General features: G+C 45.1%; 1 protein-coding gene across 5 annotated transcripts in view; it reads left to right on the forward strand.

Moving 5' to 3' along the window:
- The window catches only part of EXTL3 (exostosin like glycosyltransferase 3), a 242,058-nt gene that overhangs the window by 38,756 nt on the left and 177,521 nt on the right, over positions 1-25,781 (forward strand). The window contains exon 2 of one of the 5 annotated variants that reach the window (XM_038394993.2): positions 16,716-16,810. The exons of 3 other annotated variants lie outside the window; for them this stretch is intronic. The gene's annotated coding sequence lies outside the window, so the exon portion shown is untranslated. Of the gene's footprint in view, positions 1-16,700; positions 16,811-25,781 lie in introns of those variants that run through there. One more of the 5 variants, XM_038394995.2, reaches the window with a different exon arrangement.

Raw genomic sequence — 25,781 nt, forward strand, 5'->3', positions numbered from 1 at the left:
CTTTCACATATCTGGCTGGGTCTCCCAGACCCTCTCCCCTCCCTGGGAGAATGAGGATCAAAGACCATGCAGCCTTGAGCCCAGCCAGGCTGGGTGATCCGCTCAGTGCAAGCTGGGCTCTGCAGAGTCCAGCGGCCCACAGTGGCGGCCAGAAATTCTGCGGGGAAAACAGGGAATTCTGCATCTTGCAGTGGTGCAGAATTCCCTCCGGAGTAGTATATGCCTTTGCCCCAGTGTATTAATGATAGAGAGGAGTGTTTTGAAATAAAACCTATTTACCTTTCTCTCTTGTGTTGACCTTGCAAACACTGTGGGGATGGTGTGGGGGAGTGACCCTTTGGGCCTGGTAGAATTGTAGAGCTATTGCATGTGGGTATTTAATTACTATCTGAGCTTATTTGGTGGGAGCTGATGTTGGGCATCTCTGCTGTCTTACCTGTTGAGTGCCATATGCACTATGAGGGAGTGGAGTGGAAACTGCTGACTAGCAGGTGAACTCTGGAAAATGTTAGCTAACACAAGAAAATGAACCCTATAGCCTAAAAGTACTAAGACAGTCAGTAAACTGATGGAGCTTGAGAGCTAAGAGCCCTCCTTAAAGCATATAAAAAGTTGTTGATGTCAAAGCGCTGGTGTTTTCGTGTCCATCTGCTGAAAGTAGGTGTGACAGGCATGGCAATTTCCTGCAGTATTCTTGGAAAACAGTATTGAAGTTAAGTTTAAGTATCTTTGGCATCCATTGTATTAAATGCAAAGGTTACATATTATTGTGAGCCTGGATGAGCAAAGGACTGTACTGAACAATGTTGCAGACAAGAATGGTCTTTTGGGACAATATGTGTAAAGTGGGTTTCCTGAGGAATCTATGGGAGAAGGTGAATGAAAATTCCCCACCCCTGGTTATGCAAAACCCCAGCCTTATGAAGCTACAGTCTGAGGAGGAGACCATTATCTGCTGATTATTGGTTCAGGGAATCTGAACATCAAAGGCTCAACATGTAATAAAGGAAAGACTTGGGGATGTTAGTTATGATATGAGGCTATTACGAACTTATAACCACACAAAAACCTTTCGGTGTGGTATGAAAGACTGACTCCTATCAGAGCCCTTGTTGGAGTTGGGATGATCTCAGGTAAGCTTAATAGGGTGCGTGTAGGTTATTTTATCACTGTTAATATGTTTTCTCTGTAATGCTTTGGCCTTAAAAATAAATGTGCTTGTTTATCAAGAGCTATGTGGTAACTTACAACTGCTGGTAATTACAGCTGTGTATAGCCTTCAAAGAGAATGTAAAATGCAGACATTGATTCTGGTTTGCTGGGAATATCACAGTGTAAACGGAACTGTGCAGCTTGGAAAAACCCCAGTCAGGACAGGAAGGAGAGATGTGTCCATCTACCCAGGAGAGGTGGTGATTGAGAAGCCTGGAGTGGGTGCTCTTGAGGGACCGCAGAGGGGGAATACATGGGCATCAGTGTTCCCTCTAATTTTTGACAGGCCGTGTGTGCAAAAAATTTCTTCTGTGCAAATTGTTGTGCTTCTGTGTAAATTTTTGTGCGTGCGGTGTTTCGCCATGTGCGTGGGGTATAGGATCTGTGTGCGCACGCGCACAGCTTAGAGGGAACAGTGATGGGCAGTTGCCTTGAACTATGACAGTAGGCTCCTACCACTCCCTCTAGGCCAGAGGGCAAACTACGGCCCGTGGGACCATCCTGCCCACCCTCTGAGCTCCTGGCCGGGGAAGCTCGCCGCTGGCTCCTCCCCCACTGTTCCCCCTCCCCTGCAGCCTCAGCGCTCTGGCCTGCCACTTCTGCCAGGCAGCGTGGGTGGTGTGGCTGGTTCTGGTATGGTAAGGGGGCGGGGGGTCCCAAGGGGCAGACATGGAGCAGGGGACGGTTGGATGGGGCGGGAGGTTTTGGGAGGGGGCAGTCAGGGAATGGGCTGGGGGGGCTGGATAGGGCATGGGAGTTCGGGGGGCCTGACAGGGGGCAAGGGTGTGGATAGGGGTCGGGGCAGTCAGGGGACAAGGAGTAAGGGGGGTTGGATGGGTCGGGGGTTCTGGGGGGGCAGTCAGGGAGCAGGGGGGGTTGGATGGGTTGTGGGTTCTGGGGGGGGGCAGTCAGGGAGCAGGGGAGGTTGGATGGGTCAGGCGTTTGGGAGGGCAGTAGGAACAGGGAGCGGTTGGATGGGGCGGAGGTTTTGGGGGTGGTGGTCAGGAGATGGGGAATCGAGGGGTTGGATAGGTGTGGGAGTCCCAGGAGGCCTGTCAGGGGTTGGGGTAGTCAGGGGACAGGGAGAAGGGGGGGTTGAATAGGGGGTGGGGTCCCAGGGGGGCAGTTAGGGGCAGGGGTCCCGGAAGGGGGCGGTCAGGGGACAAGGAGCGGGGAGGGGTTGGCTGGGTTGAGGATTCTGAGGGGGGCTGTCGGGGGGCGGGAAGTGGGTGGGGACAGATAGGGGGTGGGGGCCAGGCTGCTTGTGGAGGCACAGCCTTCCTTACCCAGCCCTCCATATGGTTTTGCAATGCCAATGTGGCCCTCGGGCCAGAAAGTTTGCCCACCCCTGTTCTTGGCTGATATAGAAGTAATTAACAGGTAAGAAACTACTTTTGCCCAGCTTCTGCAAAAAATGTAAGACCGGTTTGAACGCTGGATTTGTTCATGGTTCCCACTTTGAGGAATAGGGTGGCCAACAGCATGGTGTAGTGCAGTAGAGAGAGCCAATTGACTGGGAAGGCTGACTCCCAGAATGCAGTAATGTGCTACAGTGATCTGGGCCAACATTATTTTCCAATATTAATGAAGATAGTGGTCCCCTGTGCAACCACGAAAAAAAGCCATCTATTATTTAGGACAAGTAGTTATTTCTTTCCTTAGGCACCTCTTCTGGCAAGCCTTGGGAGCTTGTAAATGCATCTCCCCCTCACAACTTGTGTATCTGAATCTTAATGTAGGGATTGAGGACTATCCAGTTTTCGGAAAACCAGTGAGAGAGAGAGTGGCAACTTTCCAGTGCAAATAATTACTTGGGTAGCTGACAGTTGGCTGTTCAGAAACCTTTTCCCAATAGTTCCCAACAGTTCATCAAGAAACAACAAAAAACGTGGAAGAAAATAAGAATGGTCTGCCAGATGATGCAGGAAAGAAATCGTAGTTTATCGAATAGGACCAGCAATGTAATAAAATGGATGATGAGGAGGAACAGACTAGGGGACAGTGTGTAGGAATGTTGTCTAGTGGTTAAGGTGAACACTAGGATTTGACAGGTTTCAGAGTAGCAGCCGTGTTAGTCTGTATTCGCAAAAAGAAAAGGAGTACTTGTGGCACTTCAATGAAGTGAGCTGTAGCTCACGAAAGCTTATGCTCAAATAAATTTGTTAGTCACTAGGATTTGACATGCTCAAACACAGGGGTTCTCAAACTGGGGGTCGCGAGGTTATTATGTGCGGGGTCGCGAGCTGTCTGCCTCTATCCCAAACACTGCTTCACCTCCAGCATTTATAATGGTGTTAAATATATTTAAAAGTGTTTTTAATTGATAAGGAGGGGTCGCACTCAGAGGCTTGCTACGTGAAAGGGGTCACCAGTACAAAACTTTGAGAACCACTGCTCAGATACGATTTCAGTCTGTCACTGATATTCTGTGTAACCTTTGGCAAGTTGTCTGAAAATTCTGCTTCTGATGAATGTGTAAAGGGGGTATCATGCCTCTTTATCTTACAGCAGAGCTTGGAGATTAGTCAATGTTTGTAAAGTGCTTTCAGATCCTTGGATGACACGCCAAGTTTACATGCATATTATTAATAACTTGAAAATTATTAGAAATAATATTTAACACACACACTAATTGTTTTCTCTGTTGCACTTGGGTACTTATTACTTGTGTCTAGGGTCTCTTGGTTTCTATATTTTTAGTTAATGGCAGTAAGCAACAGTACCAAGTCCCTGGGTGGAGGTGTTTGGAAAGGGCACTTGTATTTAGAATTGAAATCTAGTTGGAGGTGATGGGTAGCTGAAAGCTTTTCACTAAAGGCTCAAACTTGTATGCTCTTCAGGCACAGCAGCAAACTCTTTATCCCTCCTATAGATATTAATAATACCTTACCTGATTGATTGATCTTGATTAGGAAAGTCCTATTTTTAATCATGTTGTCTAACTCTTCTCAAATATTTTTGTGATCGATGATGACTGTTTTTAATTGGTTAGCATGAGCATGCATTTCATGTAGCAACTTTTAGGCAAATGAACCCCAAAAGAGCTTCCAAAATTAATTATTATGTAAAGCGTGATTCTGCTCTGAATTCCTCCCAACACAGTCCAGTTGATCCAGAGTGGGAAACACAAGATATATGTCAAAACAGAATCATAATTCTATCTTGATATGCACCTTGTGATCAATATTACACACATGGACACAGAGAAATCCTTTTGGTCACCGCTGGAAGTGCCCATCTCTGGTGTAAAAAGTGGGAACTATTGGACAAATTCCACAGATAAAGCAGTTTATATAGACAGAAAGAAAGTGAACTTCCTCTGTTAAAACTGATTTGAAGCAAGGGTGCGTGGGTGGCTGGTTATTATGTTAAGGCTTTATAGTGTATGTATTTTTGTTTGGCAGTGCCTTGTGGAGGGGGAGCTTTGTATCCCTCTATGGTACCTATATACCCTCATATATCCCCCATTTCCTTTATCTTAGAGATATCGGAAGTCTGTGATGGAGCAGGGAATTGAACTTGCATCTCCTAGGTTAGGTCCCTAAGTATGGGACTACTTCCTCTGTGAATAATTATAACTTGGCTTTTCATAGTTCATGAATTGACAGTGGAAAAATTAACTTTATCTTAACATTGGAAAGAGTTGACGTGCTCCAGTCCTCCTCCCATTTAAGTCAGTCCCAGCACTGCTGTTAATCTCAATGGGAGCAAGAAGGAACGCTTATTTAGGTATGTGGTGGTGCTTCTAAAGGCAGTTTTCTCTCAGCGACAGTGTGGTAATTTAGCAGGGCTGTGGAGCTCAGAACATATGACTTTTCACAAAGAATGGATAAAAGTGGTTTGTCATTCTATACAATGATGAAGGGTGCCAAAGAGCAGGACACTGTCATTCTGTTCCGCAGTCACATGCTTCTCTATAAACCGAGGTTTATACTCTTGTGGCTAGACACGCATAGTTCCCATTAATGTGAACTGGAGTTGGCACAAAAAGGAGAAAATACCCATTTTGAAGACTGTTCTGCTATTTGACAATAAGATGTCTCAAAAGTATCTGCTGTTGGTGCAAATCTTCTGAGACTTGTCCACTTGTTTTATTGTAAGACTCTATTCGGAGACCCTTTCACTTGAGCTCTTCTGTTATGAGCTATGAAATTAGTAATCTCCATTATTTCCCATAAATGGAAAGCAATGTCTTCATTCCAGCCCAAATTTAATTGCAGACTAGATCTGTTTTGAGAACTGCATGGAATACGTTTCTTAATTTAGGTGGCAAATTCAGACATCTCTTTACACATTGGGGAGGCGAGTGGGAAGTTTGGGAGTTCAGTTAATTTCAAACGCATTGTATGCTTTTTCATGCTCGCTATTTATCTATTCCATGTGTTCCAGGTACTCAGATCTAAATTGTTTGGCTAGTAATGTCAGCTTTGGAGTTCTGATTCTGCTCACTAGTTACAACTAACATTAAAAAAAAAAATCAAGGTGTATTATTTTTACTTTCAGATTTTGCTTTCTATTCCTTGTTTGCAATGAGTCATTGCAATCTTGAAGTGGAAGTCTGTTTACTTACTATTCTTTGTTTGACTTTCCTTCCAGAGTTCAGCTCCTAATAGTCTTCACAAAGAATAGATTTCAGAGTAGCAGCCTTGTTAGTCTGTATTCGCAAAAAGAAAAGGAGTACTTGTGGCACCTTAGAGACTAACAAATTTATTTGAGCATAAGCTTTCAGTGAGCTACAGCTCACTTTTCTTTTTGCAAATACAGACTAACACGGCTGCTACTCTGAAACCTACCATTTTTTTTAATTACTCAAAAATACCTTTCCCCATGTCCCCACTTAAAAATATTATGTATGTGAACAGCCCTTATTGAGAAGTTAGACCTTGGCTTAGCAAATTACTTACAAATCAAAGAGTTAAGCTGAAAAACCATTTCTGAGCATGCTTAGTGGCCATCTTCTAAGGGTTAAGCAAAGCCTAGCGAAATCCCATTCCTTGGTGACTCTGCAATTCACAGGGTTACAGCCAGGCTGGCTGGGCCCACAAGCTACTGTTGGGGTGATGTGCAGGAGGGAGGTTAAACACGCTCAGCACATTATAACAAAATTGCATTTGTCTCTGCTGCTGCTGTCTTAGTCTGTTTCTGTGTCAGATATGCTCGCAGTGAGCTCACTAGTTGCACTGCCAGTGTGAACGCCACGCTACTGCTTCTGCTGCAGTAAACAGTGGTTTCTCCTTTGCCCTCTCTGAAAACTGCTTCTTACAGGCCATTGTGTATTCTTTTCCCTCTCCTCTTTCTCCAGAATTTGGCTTACTGGTTTTTCTCTTTTTGCACCAGGTTTTTTTGAGTGGAACTGGAGCTTTTATTTAGCAACCACAGTCTCTCTCCAAGTGCTTCCTCATTGGCTGTTGCTTGTAGGAGCACTTTAGAGGGCTGCTTATTCCTGTTCCCAAGCCCCACATGCAGCATTGACCTAGTAACCCCTCCCCCTCTTGTCAGCATCTGGGGAATTTTCCAAGTAGGATGACTGGGCTTTTGCAGTCTTTGCCAGCCAGTCTGCCTGCCTGCTATTTCTAGAGCCAGTCATTATTTAGGCCTTCCAGGACAACTTCTCAGACAAACAAAAGGGGCAGAAATGTTCACAGCACCCCGGGACTCATCAGATTGCCTGAGTGTCCAAGTGGGGGCTCTCACATCGTTGCTCCCATCACATGCATCAACTTTCTGGGGGCTGCGGATTGTCAGAAACACAGCCTCTTCCTGCAGATCCATTGGAACGCCACCATAGAAAGCAACAAAAGCGCCATGGCTGCTTCCTTGAACCGCCAGTGGAGAATTAAAGCAGGAGCTCTGAAGTCAGAGGATTCTGTCATGTCTAGAGAAATAAGGCAGCACAGTCAGAACTGCACCTCTTCAAGGGAAGACTAACTGGCCAAACGCCAGTAGCAGAATGGGAACTCAAAATCTTTTAGAGTAGTGTTTCTGGTCTGCAAGGGTACTCCAGGGGCCCGGGGCCCTGGGCCCTGCTGATCAACTCCTCCCACTCCCTACCAGCCCCTCCTGCATGGCAGAGAGAGGAGCAGGGACGGGGTGCGCTCGGTGGAGGGAGTGGAATAGTGTCCAGGGCCAGCAGCCCCTGCTGATCAACTCCTTCCTCTCCCTCCCAGTGCCTCCTGCATACCTTAAACAGCTGTTCCCCAGAATGCAGGAGGGAGGGGGAGGAGGTGTGCTTGGGGCAGGGGCGGAAAGAGGCAGGGAAGATGAAAGGCAGGGGTGGACAGGGGCAGGAAGAGGAAGGGTGGGGCCTGGGGCTGTGTGGGGGGGCAGGGGAGGAGATCTGCAAAAAAAATTTAAATCAAAATGGGGGTCCTTGGTTGCTAAAGTTTGAGAACTGCTGTTTGAGGATCACAGGTTTCAGAGTAGCAGCCGTGTTAGTCTGTATTCGCAAAAAGAAAAGGAGTACTTGTGGCACCTTAGAGACTAACAAATTTATTTGAGCATAAGCTTTCGTGAGCTACAGCTCACTTCATCGGATGCATTTCCGATGAAGTGAGCTGTAGCTCACGAAAGCTTATGCTCAAATAAATTTGTTAGTCTCTAAGGTGCCACAAGTACTCCTTTTCTTTTTGTTTGAGGATCGTGTTTCAGATGGCTCCTTCTCCAAGTTAACATTCACAACCAGGCCTAATAGGACAGACTCGAGTTTTTGCTCTCTGCACTGGTTTGCAGATTCTGGGGCCACTGTTATCATCTAGTCTGACTTCCTGTATAACGTAGGCTAGAGAACTTCCCCCAAATAATTCTTTTTGAATCCACAAGTGTGGAATGTGGCTGCCTTCTTGTTACCCTGGATGATCTTTCAAGAATCCACCTTTACTTCATTCCCTTTGATAAGAAAAGTGGGCAGAAAATTCAGTGGGGACCAACCATCAGTCTTTCTGAAGATTCCCCACTGGCTGCAGAGACTCTAGATTCCCCCAGTCAAAGTAGATGTTGCAGTTTAGTCCATGAGTAATCCCAGTTATCTTAGTACTCCTTCACCAAGGGTCTTCTCTCTCAACTATCAGAGTAGCAGCCGTGTTAGTCTGTATTCGCAAAAAGAAAAGGAGTACTTGTGGCACCTTAGAGACTAACAAATTTATTAGAGCATAAGCTTTCGTGAGCTACAGCTCACTTCATCGGATACATTTGGTGGAAAAAACAGAGGAGAGATTTATATACACACACAGAGAACATGAAACAATGGGTTTATCATACACACTGTAAGGAGAGTGATCACTTAAGATAAGCCATCACCAGCAGCAGGGGGGGAAAGGAGGAAAACCTTTCATGGTGACAAGCAAGGTAGGCTAATTCCAGCAGTTAACAAGAATATCAGAGGAACAGTGGGGGGTGGGGTGGGGGGGAGAAATAACATGGGGAAATAGTTTTACTTTGTGTAATGACTCATCCATTCCCAGTCTCTATTCAAGCCTAAGTTAATTGTATCCAGTTTGCAAATTAATTCCAATTCAGCAGTCTCTCCTTGGAGTCTGTTTTTGAAGCTTTTTTGTTGAAGTATAGCCACTCTTAGGTCTGTGATCGAGTGACCAGAGAGATTGAAGTGTTCTCCATCTGGTTTTTGAATGTTATAATTCTTGACGTCTGATTTGTGTCCATTCATTCTTTTACGTAGAGACTGTCCAGTTTGGGCAATGTACATGGCAGAGGGGCATTGCTGGCACATGATGGCATATATCACATTGGTAGATGCGCAGGTGAACGAGCCTCTGATAGTGTAGCTGATGTGATTAGGCCCTATGATGGTATCCCCTGAATAGATATGTGGACAGAGTTGGCAACGGGCTTTGTTGCAAGGATAGGTTCCTGGGTTAGTGGTTCTGTTGTGTGGTGTGTGGTTGCTGGTGAGTATTTGTTCAGATTGGGGGGCTGTCTGTAAGCAAGGACTGGCCTGTCTCCCAAGATCTGTGAGAGTGATGGGTCGTCCTTCAGAATAGGTTGTAGATCCTTGATGATGCGTTGGAGAGGTTTTAGTTGGGGGCTGAAGGTGATGGCTAGTGGCATTCTGTTATTTTCTTTGTTGGGCCTGTCCTGTAGTAGGTGACTTCTGGGTACTCTTCTGGCTCTGTCAATCTGTTTCTTCACTTCAGCAGGTGGGTATTGTAGTTGTAGGAATGCATGAGAGAGATCTTGTAGGTGTTTGTCTCTGTCTGAGGGGTTGGAGCAAATGCGGTTATATCGTAGAGCTTGGCTGTAGGCAATGGATCGAGTGGTATGATCTGGATGAAAGCTAGAGGCATGTAGGTAGGAACAGCGGTCAGTAGGTTTTCGATATAGGGTGGTGTTTATGTGACCATCGCTTATTAGCACCGTAGTGTCCAGGAAGTGGATCTCTTGTGTGGACTGGTCCAGACTGAGGTTGATGGTGGGATGGAAATTGTTGAAATCATGGTGGAATTCCTCAAGAGCTTCTTTTCCATGGGTCCAGATGATGAAGATGTCATCAGTGTAGCGCAAGTAGAGTAGGGGCATTAGGGGACGAGAGCTGAGGAAGCGTTGTTCTAAGTCAGCCTTAAAAATGTTGGCATACTGTGGGGCCATGCGGGTACCCATCGCAGTGCCGCTGATTTGAAGGTATACATTGTCCCCAAATGTGAAATAGTTATGGGTGAGGACAAAGTCACAAAGTTCAGCCACCACGTTAGCCGTGACAGTATCGGGGATACTGTTCCTGACGGCTTGTAGCCCATCTTTGTGTGGAATGTTGGTGTAGAGGCTTCTACGTCCATAGTGGCTAGGATGGTGTTTTTAGGAAGATCACCAATGGACTGCAGTTTCCTCAGGAAGTCAGTGATGTCTCGAAGATAGCTGGGAGTGCTGGTAACAAAGGGCCTGAGGAGGGAATCTACATAGCCAGACAATCCTGCTGTCAGGGTGCCAATGCCTGAGATGACGGGGCGTCCAGGATTTCCAGGTTTATGGATCTTGGGTAGCAGATAGAATACCCCAGGTCTGGGTTCTAGGGGTGTGTCTGTGCGGATTTGTTCTTGTGCTTTTTCAGGGAGTTTCTTGAGCAAATGCTGTAGTTTCTTTTGGTAACTCTCAGTGGGATCAGAGGGTAATGGCTTGTAGAAAGTGGTGTTGGAGAGCTGCGTGGTAGCCTCTTGTTCATACTCCGACCTATTCATGATGACGACAGCACCTCCTTTGTCAGCCTTTTTGATTATGATGTCAGAGTTGTTTCTGAGGCTGTGGATAGCACTGTGTTCTGCATGGCTGAGGTTATGGGGTAAGCGATGCTGCTTTTCCACAATTTCAGCTCGTGCACGTCGGCGGAAGCACTCTATGTAGAAATCCAGGCTGCTGTTTCGACCTTCAGGAGGAGTCCACCCAGAATCCTTCTTTTTGTAGTGTTGGCAGGAAGGTCTCTGTGGGTTAATATGTTGTTCAGAGGTGTGTTGGAAATATTCCTTGAGTCGGAGACATCGAAAATAGGATTCTAGGTCACCACAGAACTGTATCATGTTCGTGGGGGTGGAGGGGCAAAAGGAGAGGCCCCGAGATAGGACAGATTCTTCTGCTGGGCTAAGAGTATAGTTGGATAGATTAACAATATTGCTGGGTGGGTTACGGGAACCATTGTTGTGGCCCCTTGTGGCATATAGTAGTTTAGATAGCTTAGTGTCCTTTTTCTTTTGTAGAGAAGCAAAGTGTGTGTTGTAAATGGCTTGTCTAGTTTTTGTAAAGTCCAGCCACGAGGAAGTTTGTGTGGAAGGTTGGTTCTTGATGAGAGTATCCAGTTTTGAGAGCTCATTCTTAATCTTTCCCTGTTTGCTGTAGAGGATGTTGATCAGGTGGTTCCGCAGTTTCTTTGAGATTTCTAGTTGAGTTTCTCTCAACTAGAAACTCACCACCTACGACATGAATAGCTGTACTTTAAGAGATCCATCTACCACTGAGATATCCTGGATTTCTGGCTAAACTCCAGAAAAACTTCCACCACTTAAATTCACAAAGCAGCTTGGAAGTCTTGGTGCTCCTACAAAGACTTCACTTCCTCATCCTGTTGGGATGAGTGATCTTTCGAAGAGTTTGTCAAGGGCCCCACAGCCTGGAGGCTGGGGGGGTTCTTTTATGTAGTTAGTACAAATCTCAGTACATATTTTGCTCCCAGTTACATTCAGTGAAACATCTAATTTTTTTTTTTTAGGGTTGTCAGTTAATCGCAGGTAACTCATGATTAACTCAAAAAGATTAATCACGATTAAAAAATTAATCGCAATTAATCACACTTATAACAAATGAATACCAATTGAAATTTATTAAATATTTTTGGATGTCTTTTTACATTTTCAATATTTGATTTCAATTATAACACAAATACAAAGTGCACAATGCTCACTTTATATTATTTTTATTACAAATATTTGCACTGTAAAAATGATAAACAAAGGAAATAGTACTTTTCAGTTCACCTCATAAAGTACTGTAGTGCAATCTCTTTTTATTCTGAAAGTGTAACTTACAAATGCAGATTTGTTTTGCTTACATAACTGCACTCAAAAACAAAACAGTGTAAAACTTTACAGCCTACAAGTCCACTCAGTCCTACTTCTTCTTCTGCCAATCGCTAAGACAAACAATTTTGTTTACATTGATGGGAGATACTATTGTCTGCTTCTTATTACAATGTCACCTGAAAGTGAGAACAGGCGTTCGCATGGCACTTTTGTAGCCGGTGTTGCAAGGTATTTACATGCCAAATATGCTAAACATTCTTATGCCCCTTCATGCTTCGGCCACCATTCCAGAGGACGTGCTTCCATGCTGATGATGCTCGTTAGAAAAATGTGTCAATTAAATTTGCGACTGTATTCCTTGGGGGGAGAATTGTATGTCTCCTGCTCTGTTTTACCCGCATTCTGCATATATTTCATGTTATAACAGTCTCGGATGATGACCCAGAACATGTTGTTCATTTTAAGTACACTTTCACAGCAGATTTGACAAAATGCAAAAAGGGTACCGATGTGAGATTTCTAAAAATAGCTACAGCACTCTACCCAAGGTTTAAGAATCTGAAGTTCTGTCCAAAATCTGAGAGGGATGAGGTGTGGAGCTTGCTTTTAGAAGTCTTAAAAGAGCAACATTCTGATGTGAAAACTACAGAACCCGAACCACCAACAAAAAAGAAAATTCACCTTCTGCTGGTGGCATCTGACTCGGATGATGAACATGAACATGCATCAGTCCGATGAAGTGATGCAAAAATGCATCCGATGAAGTGAGCTGTAGCTCACGAAAGCTTATGCTCAAATAAATTTTAGTCTCTTAGGTGCCACAAGTACTCCTTTTCTTTTTGCGAATACAGACTAACACGGCTGCTACTCTAAAACATGCATCAGTCCGTTCTGCTTTGGATTGTTATCAAGCAGAACCCATCATCAGCATGGACAAACGTCCCCTGGAATGGTGGTTGAAGCATGAAGGGACATATGAATCTTTAGCTCATCTGGCACGTAAATATCTTGTAGCTGACGTTGCAGTAGTGCCCTGTGAACGCCTGTTCTCACTTTCAGGTGACATTGCAAACAAGAATTAGGCAGCATTATCTCCTGCAAATTGTAACCAACCTTGTTTGTCTGAGTGATTGGCTGACCAAGAAGTAGGACTGAGTGGACTTGAAGGCTCTAAGGTTTTTTACATTTGTTTTATTTTTGAATGCAGTTTTTTTGTACATAATGCTATATTTGTATGTTTAACTTTCATGGTAAAGTGATTGCACTACAGTACTTATATGAGGTGAATTGAAAAATATTTTTTGTCTTTTACAGTGCAAATATTTGTAATAAAAAGTGAGTACTGTATACTTTGTATTCTGTATTGTAATTGAAATTAATATATTTGAAAGTGTAGTAAACATCCAAAAATATTTAAAATAAATGGTATTTTATTGTTTAACAGCGAAAAAGAAAAATTAAATCTTACAGTTGACTTTCACCTGGGTGTGTGTGTTTACTTTATTCTCACCTCTCCTACTCTGTCTCATTTCCTTCCTTCGTTGGGAGGATGTTTGTTCCCCACTTGATACTTCCTAGCAGTAACTGGCCAGAGTAGCAGTGTCTGCAAAAAGTAAAATTAGTTTCTTTCCTTGTCATTTTGGTTTTTCATAATAGGGATTTCACTGCTCTGGGCAGCCCCACCCTGTGCTAATATTTTATATCTGCCAACACAAGTATATTTAACAGGGTTGTGTTTGGAAGAAAGAGAGAGATTTGAGTTCGCGTTTTTTGCTTTTGGGCCTGCATGTATGTGTATTTCACTGACCTGTTACCCAGTCGTTAATTTTTGGTTTTGGTGATATTTCCTGTCGCTCATGTAGGCAGTGCCACCAGGCTCTGTGTGTTTGTGAGTGTGTGTGTGTGTGAGAGAGAGAGAGAGAGAGAGAGAGAGAGAACTGGAAATGCATTGGGGAGGGAGTGGGTGGTATCCAGAAACCTTGGTAGCTGCCTCTGATCATTGAGACCCAACAGTAATTGGGAAGAGCAGCAGATCATCATTATTATGAAAAACCAAAATTGCAGTTAAGGGACCTGGTTTTACTTTAAAACTTTTTTTTTTTTTTAATTTTAATTTGGCCTAACTTAGAGTGTCCCCTTGTGAGAGCTGATGCACAATTTGGGATAACCCATTTCTTTGTATATTTGTGATGATATTAACTAACTTGGCACTGTACTGCGATTCACATGGCTCTTATTCCTTTTGACTGTGCTGGCAGAAAACGCTAAAGAGACACTTGATGACACTGCATTCAGTGTGGAGATGCCGCTCTTGAAAACAATCACTTTGGGAGCTCTCGCTTCACAGCTATGATATAACTGTCTCTCAGCATCTATCTCCTCTGAGGGTGCCTTTGTTTTAAACAACTGGATTGAAGACGCTGTTTAAAAAAATGCATGGATGGGGCCTGAAAAGCTGTCCTCTGAGGGAATTTATGGCAAAAAGGAGGAGGGGAGTGGGGGATGGTCAGGGGTGCCACTGCTTTCAAGGACCACTTCAGAAGTTTGAGTGGGTCAGTGTCCAGACAACGATGAAAAATAGGTTAGAGCAATGGGTCACTCTCCATTTATGATGTAGTTAAGACTAATCTGACATCTTTATCCGTCACTGTCTGCTGTTTTCAACTTTATCCTCTTCAGTCGTGTCTGTGCTAGGCTTTTGTTTCTCAAAATATCCCAACTTTTTGCTAGCTCCAGTGTGGCAATGGAAATGTTAGACAATGGCACTTAGTTTTGTTCTGATCCCTTTGTTGTCTAGATCTGATCTGAACGGGGTGGTTAAAGGATGGTAGCTGGAGCTCCTACTATTGCTTGCATGGGTGGAGCTGCACCTCAGCTAGAGACGATGGGACTTGCTGAGAAACACAAGGGTAGTGCAGATACACCCCTTATGCTTCATTTTCTTTAGTAGTCCTGCAATTCAGAATCACCTGTGGGGTTGGACCTTGAGCATTAGTAGTCTCAAATAGCTGGCTGCAATGCTCACAGGAACGCTAGCACATGACCATAAAGCTTGACAAGTCTGGAGATGGAGCTAACGACATCAGTAGATCTTTCCTGTGTGCCCCTCTGTGTAAGGCTATATCCAGACCTCATTTGGTGACAGATGGTCTCCAGTGAAGGAGAAATCCCTGATTATAAGGCAGCCAGAGTTTGTGCAAAAAACCCAACACACTGTACCCAGCTGTCTCCCAGAGTTTTCTAAACGAAACACCCTCTGGTAAACTTACTTCCCTGGTGTAATCCACCAGGCTGAAATAAATTCTAGTATGTAGTAGAGATTAAATATTTTCCAGATATTAATTTAAATAGTCAATGGAATGTGCTGTCATTCCATAATTTTATCATGTAATGACATTGGCAGTCTAATCCCAATTGGGAGGCAGGTGAAATTAGGACATCGCCTTAACTGCTGGTGAGGAGAGGAAGAAAGAACTTGGAAACACGATATAGGGGCACTAGATGTAAAGGCTTATGTGGAAAGATGCGGGAGTGGGGGGGAGTGTTTGTAAATACAATATTTTATGGTGAAAACCCCAAATACCTTTATAATGTGGAATCTTGGGACTAAATTGAAAAGAAAAATTAAGATACTCTTTTTTTTTTTTTTTTAAACAATTCTCTTTCTAGGAATGTAGCTACAATCTTTATAATTAAATATTTCAAGCTGTGAAGACAAGACAAGCACCAGAGATTCCTCCTTCCCACCCGTTTGTCTTATGGTGGGGAGGGATAGCTCAGTGGTTTGAGCATTGGCCTGCTAAACCCAGGGTTGTGAGTTCAATCCTTGAAGGGGCCATTTAGGGATCTGGGTCAAATATTGGGGATTGGTCCTGCTTTGAGCAGAGGGTTGGACTAGATGACCTCCTGAGGTCCCTTCCAACCCTGATATTCTGTGATTCTTTGGTAGTACCCCGAGGCCTCAAACAGGTTTGAGGCCCCTTACTGCTAGATGGAGTACCCATGCACATTTTAAACTCTGTAGTATAGGGATTGTCTGTATCTGAATAGGCAAGAGAGACAAAGGGTGAGAGAAGGGAGGCATTATTTCTGTTTTACAGATGGGGAACTGAGGCACACGGAGAGCAAAATGACTTGTCTGAGGAATTTATCATGCAGGAAGTCTGTTGAAGAACCACAAATTAAACCCAGATCTCCTGAGTCCGTCTGTTGCTTTAAGCACAAGATCATCCTTTTTAGTCCTATTGTAAAATGGTTATCCAAAAAGAAAGCAGCCTGGCTATCCCAAGTTGCTGGCATGTACTGATAGGGCAAACAAATGTCCCATTGGAACCTGTTGACTCCATTATGTTTCCTAGCTCCATATACCCATTGGGGCTAAAATGGAAGAGAAGAATCTAGAACGGGTGGCCAACCTGAGCCTGAGAAGGAGCCAGAATTTACCAATGTTCATTGCTAAAGAGCCACAGTAAAACATCAGCAGCCCCCCGTCAGCTCTCCCACCCACCCCCAGTGTCTCCCACCTGCCAGCAACATTGCTGATCAGCACCTAACCCTCCATCCCTCCGCCTACCGCCCGCCACGATCAGCTGTTTTGTGGTGTGCAGGAGGCTTGCGGGGTGGAGGGGAAGGAGGAGGAGCAAGGGCACAACAGACTCGGGGGAAGGGGCCAGGGCCTTGGGAGAAGGAGTGGAGTGGGGTTGGGGCCTAGAGCAGAGCCAGGGGTTGAGCCGTGAGCACCCCCAGGCACATTGGAAAGTTGGCACCTGTACCTCCAGCCCCGGAGTCGGCGCCTATGCAAGGAGCCGCAATTAACTTCTGAAGAGTTGCATGTGGCTCTGGAACCATAGGTTGGCCACCCCGATCTAGAACTACTTGGTGGTGTTTTTTGTTATTTTTGGCAGGGGATAACTTTTGCACAGCATCCCTGGGATAGTAAGTACTCTTTCATCATCATCACCCTTTGCAAACTCTAATCTTCAGAACGCTCCAGTGAGATTGGAAAGTATGGCCCCCTATTGAACAGATGAAGAAACGGAGGCACAGGGAGGTGAAGTGACTTTCTCAAGATGTCAGAGGTGAGTGAGCGACAGGGCTGGGCCTAGAACTTGTAACTTTTTGGAGGTTTATTTTTGAATATTGCGTTCTAGTTTTTCCTTTTGAAATACAGCATGTTTTCTGTAGGGGTTGCTTCATTCCATAGAGACTCCGCGGTAAAATTGAGAAAAGTGATGCAACTTCATGTCCAATTGTATTTGAGCTACCGCATGTATTGTATAGATCAGGGGTGGCCAAGTTTACCAACCCTCTGAGCCGCATACAACAATCTTCAGAAGTTTGAGAGCCGGGGCATGCCTGCTGGGGCTCGGGGCTTCAGCCCTGGGGAGGCACCTGCCAGGGCTCAGGGCTTCAGCCCTGCTCCTGCTCAAGCCCCAAGCCCTGGCAGGCATGCCCCATAGGGCTGACACCCCGAGACCCACCGCCCCACTGAGCAGAAGACAAGCCCTTAGCCCTACCACCCTGCCATAGAGCAGAAGCCCTGAGCTCTCCCACCCCACCAGTCTGATAGGTAGAGAATGTGGTGGGGGGAGGGTGTGCAAGCCACATTTTAACTGTAAAGAGCCCCATGCAACTCACAAGCTGCGGTTTGGCCACCCCTGGTATAGGCAGTGGAGGCTTACATAAATGATTCTGTACTTTTCAGTGCATCATCGAGACATTTTTTGTCTTCTTCCCAGATCTGTTACACTTGCTGCATTTGTATGTATGCTTTAGGGTCTTCATTGTTGCTTTCAGCTTCTTGAAGGCACTGTGTGTGTACAGATGTCCCTGATTGATCAGTTCTTAGCTGACTGTTGATAGCTCAGAGAGTGGATGTAAACTAGCATATTTATTATATGATAAAAATATAACTTACTCCTATGGTAAAGGTCATTGATGGTGTTGAATGTTAGTACAGTGCAAGCCTGTATTTTTCTAAAGGTTTCACAAATATCGGGATACTGTTGGGGAGGAGTGGGTTTTTTAAAAATAAGTGGGAGAAACAGTGCCTGGTGTACACTGTCAGGAGGCAGTCCTTGGTTAACTAGGAGTTGGATAAAATAGCCATTATTCCATCCATATTTAATGTCTGCAATTTTTGTTTGCTTAATGTTCCAAAGCCACATGTGTGTAGTCTGTGTCTGTGATAGCTTAAAATACCCCAGTACTCACTCTCTTTGCTTGCTTTGCTCTCTGCAGAATACTTAAACCAAATTTACACGATTTTATTTCTCCTCTTTAGGATTACTCTAACCTAGATTTACTATTAAAGCCTAAGGTACATCCTTGATTCTGTACATGTAGGAGGGATTACTTGCTGTAGAAGATGATTTGGAGTGTTTGCTAGGAAAAGACTTCTCAGCAGTGAGGCGGATTGCGATTTGCATCCCAGTGAATTGCAATATGAATCATCATACAGCTAGTGGAGTCAGGTTTAGGATTGACCTCCAAACCATTTTCAGTTGAACAGGTGCATGACTGTGTGTAAGGGTGTGTTGGGAGGGGTGTGTTTCCTGCTGAGGCCTTGAACGGGGTAAGATGTGTAACTGACCTGTTTACTGATAGCTTTCGTATCTGTCCAGGGCTTAGTTGTTTAGCCAAATGATACCTGATTCCTTCCTATAACACTCCACTTTAAACAGCAGTCATGGTTGAGTGCAGGGAAGCATTTTGTACTCTATTCTTGTGACTATAGTTCATATTTATAAGCTGTCGGTTGCCATGTTAAGGCTGCCTTTAAAAGTTTCACTGTTTACCCTCCCAGCTCCATTAAAGCCCCTCTGACCACAGTTCGTTGATTGTTGTTAGAGCACTGACTACAGGCTGCCTCTGATCCTTTATTAAAAGGGGGATTGTGTTGTCTGTCCGCAGAGCAGCTGCTGCTAATACGTACACTTGTGATTTGCAGCAAGCCCTCTACACAAGGAATGTTGATTTGAGCAACATGTGTTTCCTCTGTTGTGTTGGGTTTGCTGTGAATTTTTTGCTTGCTTCTTCAGGATTTTACTGATCGGAATTGAGTGTCCAACTTTTTTGACAAGAGTAAGATCCCTCCCAGGTGTGTGTTCAGTACTTTGGTAGCACTTCAGGCAGTATGGCAGCTGTTTGGCCAGCTTGTCTTTGGCTTGATTAGGCTCCGTGTAGTTCCAGATATTGTAACAAACCTTGTGATTATGGGACTTGGAAATTGTCCCAGTGAATTTTGCTTGATTAGAATGTGATCTTGGATTGCTGCAAAAAAATAAGTTCTATATCAGACTTGGGCAAACTACGGCCCACGGGCCACATCCGGCCCGCAGGAAGATTCTTCCCGGCCCCTGAGCTCCTGGCCCGGGAAGCTCGCCCCTGGCACCACCCCTGCTGTCCTCCCTCTCCCGCAGCCTCAGTTCTCTGTGCCGCCGACGCAATGCTCTGGGCGGCAGAGCAGCAAGCTCCTGGAGAAGCACAGCCACAGAGCCTGGCCTGACCCTGTGCTCTGTAATGTGCGACACGTCTGCTTGTCGTGGTGCAGTCGCACCACCAGCCACCGGTACTCCAGACAGCACGGTAAGGGGACAGGAAGCGGGGGGTTGGGGGGAGGTTGGATAGAGGGCAGGGGAGTTTGGGGTGGTGGTCAGGGGACAGGGGTGTGGATGGGGTCAGGGCAGTCAGAGGGTAGGAAACGGGGGTTGAATGGGAGCAGGGGTCCCCGGGGGGGAGTCAGGAAGGATGGGGGCAGTCAGGGGCGGGGGTTCCGGGGGGTGGTCAGGGGACAGGGAGTGGGGGGTAGATGGGGCAGGAGTCTGGGGGGGCAGTCAGGAAGGATGGGGGGGTTGGATGGGGTGGCCGGGGGCAGTTAGGGGCAGGGTGTCTGATGGGGCAGGGGTCCCGGAGGGGCAGTCAGGAAGGAGAGGGGGGGTTGGATGGGGCACGGGGTTTGGGGGCAGTTAAGGGACAGAGAGCAGGGCGGGTGGATGGGGCAGGGGTCCACCAGGGAATGGGGGGTTGGATGAGGCAGGAGTCCTGGGGGGGTGCTGTCGGGGCGAAAAGCAGGGTGGGGGTCAGATAGGGTGCGGGGGCTGGGCCATGCCTGGCTGTTTGGGGAGGCACAGCCTCTCCTAACTGGCCCTCCATACAATTTCAGAAATCTGATGCGGCCCTCAGGCCAAAAAGTTTGCCCGCCCCTGTTCTATATGGTATGTGTAGGGGGTAGTACCCCAATATGTCTGGCATCCTTAATTTCAAAATTACAGATGCAAAATATGTGGCTGGCTGTGCTCTAAGCGTGCACAAACATTTTAAAAAGCAAGCTGATTATTATTTGTATTTTGGTAGCATCTAGAGTTCTCAGATGAGTTCAGGATTCCATTTTGCTGGATGCTGTAGATGCGCATAGTAATGGTTCGCCCTGCTTCAAAGAACTTACACTCAAAATAGACAAAGTCATAGGGAAAGAGAAAGAAAAGTAGTATTGTCCTCTTTTTACAGATGAGGAATTGAGATCCAGAGGGACTAAGGAACTTGCTCAGGGACCCACAGGAAGTCTGTTGTGAAGCCAGGAATTAAACTTAAATTTCTGGAGTCCTAGACCAGTGCCTTAATTGCACGTGCTAACCCCTCTTCCTTCAAATCTTTATTCAAAATCAATTTCCTGGATGATGCCTCCAGGCAACTGTCATCTGATAATAGCTAGATAGATGGCTGGTCAAGACTCTGATGTGTTGGGGTTTTCTTCCTCCTGATAAGTTACAAATAAATTTGAAACCATCAAGCTGTGCATGGTCAATGAGATGCATTTTCTTTTTACCACTTCCTTTGGCCTACCTCTAGGGTTTTTTTTTTTTGTAAAACCCACTCATTGCATCTTGTCTTAATAAAGCTGTAAACTCTGTGGGGCAGGAGTCATCTTTTACTGTGCATTTGCATTGTGCCCAGTACAATGGGGCCCTAAATCTAGCTGGGGTTGAGGTTCTAGATGCTACCAAAATATGAACAAATAACTTAAGCTCCTGGATGAATTAGTATTCAGAATTGAGGAAGAGAAAACCTGAACTGCCTTCTGGAGAGAGGGGTTTTAGTGCCAAAATCCTCCAATTGGATGGTCTGCTAACACACTAGCTATGGGGTTATACTGCTGAAAGGGATCTGGGGATTATAGTAGATCGCAAATTGAATACGAGTCAACAATGTGATGCAGTTGCGAAAAAAGGCTAATATCCTTCTGGGGTGTATTGACAGGAGTATCATATATAAGACATGGGAGGTAATTGTCCCATTCTGTTCGGTAGTGGTGAGGCCTCAGCTGGAGTATTGGGTCCAATTTGGGGCACCACATTTTAGGAAAATTGTGGATCAACTGGAGAGAGTCCAGAGGAGAGCAGATGATAAAAGGTCAGGTTTTGCAAACCTCTGAGGAAAGGTTTAAAAAAAAAAAAAAAAAAAAAAAAAAAAAAAAAAAAAAAAAAAAAAGCCTAGACATTTTTAGTCTTGAAAATAAGAAGACTAAAGGGGGATCTGATGTGTCTTCAAGCATGTTAAAGGCTGTTATAGAGAGGACTGTGATCAACTCTTCTCCATGTCCACTGAAGGTAGGATACAAAGTAATAGGCTTAATCTGCAGCAAGGAAAATTTAGGTTAGATATTAGGAAACACTTTCTAACTCTAAAGGCAGTTAAGCTCCGGAACAGACTTCCAAGGGAAGTTGTGGAATCCCCATCCTTGGAGGTGTTTAAGAACAGGTTGGACCAGCCCTGTCAAGGATGGTCTAGGTTTACTTAGCCCTGCCTCAGGCAGGGGGCTGGACTTTCTGACCTCTCGAGGTCCTTTCCAGCCTTACATTTCTGTGATTCTATCACCTACAGATAATGTGCGTGGCAGTGTAGTTCTGTCCCTGTCTTCCATGATTGTTTATATATTTGTGTGTTACTTGCTTTTGAAGAGGAAGGGGATGTTTGGAAAGGGATGCTCAGGGTTAAGTGAGTAGAGGAGGACCGAGGAAGAGAGCTAAAGTGGTGGGAAGCATAGTGGGCAGGGAGAGTCAGAGCTGGAGGGTTGCAGTGTTAGAGAAGGGGTTGGATGAAGTGGGAACAGCCACCAGTGACGATGCATCAGATATGGAGTGGGGTGTATCCAGAGCCCAAGTTTCCAACTGGAGTGATGTTGGGAGACCACAAAGGCTCGCTGCTGCTCCTCCCCATGTGAGGGAGAGGGAAAGCTATGCCTCTGGCCTGGTGCCACAACGGGCAATCTGAGTCTAGGGTTTGGGGGACTGTTTCCCTGCTCCAGCTGATGCTGGCTGCTTTGGGGAAGGGGTTGTATATAATAATAAATGTGGAACAAAATATCCATAAAGGATGCTGAATTTCTTCTTTTGCAACTACAGTATATACTGGGTACAAATTTACTGTTACATTTTCAGCTGTGAACCCATCTTTGATAGTGTCCTGCTAGAATGAGCAAAGCACTATAGGCAGGTGCTATGGGAGACAACCCTGTACTAGCAGAGGGAGGAACTAGATGACATAATAGGTCTATCCCCTGTTTCTGATTCTTGAGTCTCTGGTCACATGTGCGTGGTTGGAGGAAATGGCATTGAAAACCCAAAGAGCCTTTTGTTTTAACTCTCCAACTTGAATCCAACTCCAACAAAGCAAATCCCCCAAGCCTGTGAAGGGGGTTTTGTGCAGAAATACAGCTTATTGTCATCTGCGGTGTTTAGACCCTGGGGAAATCGTGGCCATTCTTTAAGCTATTATTTCTCAATAAATGCTTTGTATTTTTTCATGTGATGCCTTAAAAATCTGGTTCTGTGCTTTTAAAAAACATCCCAGCGTGAGCCACAAATGAGAGCATTTGTGGAGGAAACTTTCCAGCAGTTTAAGTGTTGTTGTGAGGTTATTTTTCCATTGTTGTTTAAGGGCTTTTATTTGTCAGTAAGGAATTATCTTGTTTGGTTCTGACTTCCTTTATCAGCAGGAAGCACAGCAGGCTCAGAGCCCAATCCTGCTCCCAGTGACGCCTCTGTGGATCTTTTGCTCATGACCTCACTGGGATCACAAGCGAGCCCTGTGAAAATAGCATGGAAAGGACAACTGGGGAATCTATGTTAGGCTGGGTCTGGCATCACTGCAGGGGCAGTGCAGTCATCTTCTGGGGAGTTTGGGGATGGGGAAACCTTGTACCTCTCTTGGGTGAGCCTCTCCTGGCAGTCATGCAGATCAGCATTTGTGGGTTTGGAAGGAAGCAAAGTCTAATCTTCCCCCCTTGCTGTGAATTGAAAAAAAATGGCAATTTAAAAAAAAAAATGGTGGCAATTAAAAAAAAATGAGGGAGGGTCAGGAAGGACTAATGCTATGCCCCAGAGAAACCATGGGCCTCCCCAGAGAAATACAATGATGATTCTGAGCTGTCAAGATACATACGCAGAGGAGAAATTAACTATTATAACTAATATCTGCAATCCTTTGTTCTTAGGAAAAAAGAAAAGGAGTACTTGTGGTACCTTAGAGACTAACAAATTTATTTTAGCATAAGCTTTCGTGAGCTACAGCTCACTTCATTGGATGCATTTGGTGGAGTAGTGCTGATGGGCAAGTATGCCTCCTAAGCCTATTCTCACCTCCAAAAGCAGTTCAGCTACAGAGCTGCAGTTTGAAAGATGACCAGAGTCGGTGGTCCAGATGGACTCCTCAAACTACTGTCTGCATGGGATGGGTCTTGTGAGGGTTAGGAAGGAAGGAATTCATTCAACGCTCCTTTTCTCTTTATGACCGACTCTTGTAATTAGGGTCACGGAGGTAAGGGCAATCAATAAGATCTGTAAAACCTTTGGAGCAGGAACTCTTTACAGCACCCATTACAGTGGGGTCCAGGTTCGCATTTGCCCTCTAGATGCTTTCACACATTCTAAGGCCAGATGGGACCATTGTGGTCATCCAGTCTGACCTGCTGTGTAACATAGGCCAGAGAACTTCCCCACAATAATTCCTAGAGCATGCTACTGCGCTGTAAATATCTAATAGTCATCATGCTGTGCAGGATGTAAGCTGATCACTGCAGAGGTCAGGAAGGGATCCTCCTTCACCCCAGCATTGTGAAGTAGGCTGAGTGTGTTGTGGGGGAATACCTCTTCCTGGGAAGCATCAGGTGTCAGTTACTGCCAGGGGAGGCCATTGGGTTTGCTGGGCCAGCTCTCTGATCTGATGTGGCACATCCTGTTTTATATCATAGAACTGGAAGAGACCTTGATGGGTCATCTAGTCCAGTCCCCTGCACCAAGGCAGGACTAAGTATTACCTAGACCATCCCTGAGAGATGTTTGTCCAATCTGCTCTTAAAAATCCCCAACGATGGAGATTCCACAACCTCCCTAGGCAATTTATTCCAGTGCTTAACCACTCTGACAGTTATGAACTTTTTCCTAATGTCCATCCTAAACCGCTCTTGCTACAGTTTAAGCCCATTGCTGCTTGTTCTTCTTACCCTCTGAAGATAGGACAATTTTTCTCCCTCCTCCTTGTAACAACTCTTTTTGTACTTGAAAACTGTTGTCATGTCCCCTCTCAGTCTTCTCTTCTCCAGACTAAACAAACCCAGTTTTTTCAGTCTTCCCTCATAGGTCATGTTTTCTAGACCTTTAATCATTTTTGTTGCTCTTCTCTGGACTTTCTCCAATTTGTCCTCATCTTTCCTGAAATCCCTATGTTTACTGTGGGCCTGGTTCTCAGAAGAAATTGTAGAATATCAGGGTTGGAAGGGACCTCAGGAGGTCATCTAGTCCAACTCTCTGCTCAGAGCAGGACCAATCTCCAATTTTTGGCCCAGATCCCTAAATGGCCCCCTCAAGGATTGAACTCTCAACCCTGGGTTTAGCAGGCCAATGCTCAACCCCCTGAGCTATCTTCCCCCCTCCCCCCTGAGCTTGGTTCCTTTTATTTGTCATTTCTAAGGCAAAAAGAGACCACTGTAGTGATCTGGTCTGACTTCCAAAGTCAATGGGAAGCGAGTATAGCGTGGCCTGCTTTTTCAGAGTTTTGAGCAGCTGGAGCTCCCATTGACTTATGAAATCTTAGCGCCTGATTTAAATATCTAAATGGAAGCTGTTGGGTGCTGAGCTGTTATGAAAATCTCTTTTGATGACTGTTCTTATTCTATAACTCACTACCCGTCCTTGCACAGGAACAATTTTGGTGTTTATTTCCAGCCTGGCCCTGAATATGCAGAATGGTATCTTCTGTTTTCATATAGTAAGCACTGAGATTTTGGCTGTCCAAATACTCTTGCCTGTCTCTGCCATGCACGCTCAGCACAGAAACGTTTGTTAATGGCTAGGAGAGACGTGTTTACTCCTGGAGTATGGACTTGTTTTGGACAGTGCAAGTGTCAACACCTGCCACTTGCTTCTTTGGTTTTGTTCCTTGTTGCTGTTGCATAACAGACCTGCCATTTAAAATAATAATTTCTACTCTGGGCAAGCCTGAAAATATACATTGTCACTTGAACTAGCTCTTTTAAGATGAGGTCACTGTCATTTCAAGGACCGAGGTGATAGTGGGGAGAGAGCAATGCCTAGTGAGTGGCTGGGCATGACAATGATGGGTTCAGTTTTGCCAGCCCCAAATGTTAAAAAAAATCCTGAGTCAGGTTCACCAAAAATTATGTGATTTGGCTTTAAAATCATGACATTATGTAAAAATAATAGATTTGGCGTTCTTTATATTTGCCTTCTGCTTTTTGAGCCTTTAGGGTGCACTGGGGTCACATTTTAAAACTTTCTCCACAGCCACAAGGGCTAGAAACGTACTTTTTCTTTAAGAATGAAGGCTGAAATCATCTCTAAGGTTGTTTTTTCATGGTTATTTTTAGTAAAAGTCGCAGACAGGTCACGGGCAACAAACAAAAGTTCTCGGAAGCCTGTGACCTGTCTGTGACTTTTGCTGCTGTGGCTCCATGGTTTTCCCCACCACTATGGTGGCTGGGAGCTGTGGGGTCCCCCTTCTGCCCGCAGCAGCTGGAAGCTTCAGGGGCCC

This window comes from Dermochelys coriacea, chromosome 3 (assembly GCF_009764565.3).
Source record: "Dermochelys coriacea isolate rDerCor1 chromosome 3, rDerCor1.pri.v4, whole genome shotgun sequence".
Taxonomy (NCBI): domain Eukaryota; kingdom Metazoa; phylum Chordata; order Testudines; family Dermochelyidae; genus Dermochelys; species Dermochelys coriacea.